We start from the raw sequence: 2594 nt of genomic DNA on the forward strand, positions 1-2594 counted from the left end.
AGGAGAAACCATACTAATGGGGGATTTCAACTTCCCCTGTATAAAATGGGAAAACCCATACACAGCACACAGAAAAAGTACTTGGAACTGCTAAGGAAGTTAGAAAGGCCAAGAGAGAGTCAATCAATATTAATAAGAGGGCTAAAACCAATTCCAAAATGTTGTCCCAATATTATAACAGCAAGAGAACATTAAAAGAGTAGATTAAATGTCTAAGAAACACAAATGGCAAAATCATACACGAAGAAAAAAAAAATAGTAAATATATTAAATGATTACTTTTCACAGGTTTTTACAAAGGAGGACACAGACAACATGCCCCACATGTCGACCTGTTCCAATCCAGTTTTAAATAACACCACCTTGAATAAGCCTGATCTCGTTTGATCTCAGAAGCTAAGCAAGGTTGGGCTTGCTTAGTACTTCGATGGGAGACCGCCTGGGAATACCAAGTGCAACTTTGGCATAACAGAGACAGAAGTGTTAAATTGTGAAATAGCGCAATATTATCTCGTAATAACGCAATAAATCTTTTTTTTTTTTTTTAATCTGTGGTGCTATTGAGCTTCCCTACAAATACCCCCAAAAGAGGGCAGATGAAAATGCACACAGACTGAAGACATCAAGCAGGAGCTGCATTTTTTGCAGAGCTCATGGCATTTTGTATAAATATTTTACCTGAACTACATTTTCTTTAAAAGGCTACAAAGCTTACAACCTCGACTTGAGCTTGGACTTCAGTACATAACTCATTAGTTCAGAGAACAGAATATAAATGCTGTTCATTATTGTGATGGTTATAGTGTTGTAGTTAACTCTGGTTCATGTTTTATGTACCACTGTGATGGGGTGCTAGCTCGCCCCTATAAATTTGTGTTTTGTTATTGTTGTATTTTTACTATTTTTATTATGGTTTTTGTGATTCTTGGTTTGTTTTGGATTGGCAGGGAGGGGGTTAAATTCCTCCCTGCAAAATACATGTGAGAATGTGGCTGGAGCCTTAAGTGTTTAATTGTTAATTATTAGTTAATTGGGCTCCAGCCACAGACTATAAAAGGGCAGCTGAAACCCTTTGTTCGGGAGAAGAGTTTTGGGGTGAGTTTGTTTGTTTGTTTGTTTGTTTGTTTGTTTGTTTGTTTGTTTGTTTGTTTGTTTGTTTGTTTGTTTGTTTGTTTGTTTGTTTGTTTGTTTGTTTGTTTGTTTGTTTGTTTGTTTGTTTGTTTGTTTGTTTGTTTGGTGGTGTGGTGTGCTGTTTAGTTTTGAAAAAAGAAACTGTAGTGAAGGCAAATGCCCAGCCTACATTTCTGTATTTTGTTTGAACCTTTTTGTTGGCCCTTGTGCCTATTTATTTGATTATTTTTTTGTTTAATAAAGATCATTATTTTGCTCCTTCCACTGTCTCTGAGCCTCAAACCTCTGTCATCCTGCCACAACCACTTAATCTGATATTTTGTGGAATGCACAGAGAGCTGAGACCAGTGCTGTGTGTTCTATTTATCAGTGTCAATACAATACATTTGTATGTCTACAAAGTGTATGTGTTTTCTTTCAAAGCCTCAAGCACGGCTACACTAAACTGGTTTATTTCATAACAAGCAATTTGCTACACAAATATGCATAGGAATATACAGAGATACAATAATACTTTTGTAATTAAAACAGTAAAGAGATGCATTTTCCTGTACTAATAAAAGTTAATTTGTAGTTTGACTTTATCACTCACACTGTATGTATTATTTTAAACAAATTATATAAGCACATAATTAATACTTTTGAAGGGTCCCTTTTAATTCTGGGGAGAATCACTAAAACTCCTCACACTTTACACAGATGCAACAGTTTAAATAAATTGCTGGCAGACTGTAACAAGTTTTACATTCTGAATATTCACCCCAAGTACATTAATTGACAACCCCACCGGTGCAATCTAGCACTACATCAGGCAACAGCACTAACTGTACACCCATTCCACTACCTGTTCTTACTTTACCAAATGGTGCCACCTAGTTACAGTACAGTATACCAAACAGCAATCCCCTCCTCCTCTCCCCCCTCTTCTTCTTACTGGTGCCTCCTACTCTAAGGCCCATAGAAATAAGACTCTCCTTCTTTATTTATGTCACGTGGCAGGCAAAGAGTGTGCTGCTATTTTACTATCAATGGGGCAGTGTCTGATTGGGTTGATTTTCTCTGTGTTTCAATTTTTAAAGCCTGTTTTGCTGTTGCCCAGGGTCCAATGATGAAACCAATAACTCTGGCAAATTATCACATGACGTAATTGATTCACAGGGATCACAGTTTTCTAGTGCCCTGTAAAAAAAAAGTATTTTGTGAGAGCTGTAATTGACATGTAGCAAAACACTTAATTTTACTGCAGTAGTAATATTATTGTTTAGAATTAGATTATTATTGAATATATAATACGTACATTTTGGTGTACAAATGGAAATGTACTGTTTAAAGTAGACTACTTTAGTCATTTTCTTAATAATATCTTGGTAATTAAATAAAATGTAATACATGGGCAGCAGTGTGGAGTAGTGTTTAGGGCTCTGGACTCTTGACCGGAGGGTCGTGGGTTCAATCCCTGGTTG

At 36.1% G+C, this 2594-nt stretch overlaps 1 pseudogene; it reads left to right on the plus strand.

The window, feature by feature from the left end:
• Positions 1-345: 345 nt before the first annotated feature.
• On the plus strand, positions 346-460 carry LOC117433111 (5S ribosomal RNA; annotated as a pseudogene).
• Positions 461-2594: the final 2134 nt, after the last annotated feature.

The sequence above is a fragment of the Acipenser ruthenus genome, chromosome 53 (genome assembly GCF_902713425.1).
Source record: "Acipenser ruthenus chromosome 53, fAciRut3.2 maternal haplotype, whole genome shotgun sequence".
In the NCBI taxonomy this organism is placed as follows: Eukaryota; Metazoa; Chordata; class Actinopteri; order Acipenseriformes; family Acipenseridae; genus Acipenser; species Acipenser ruthenus.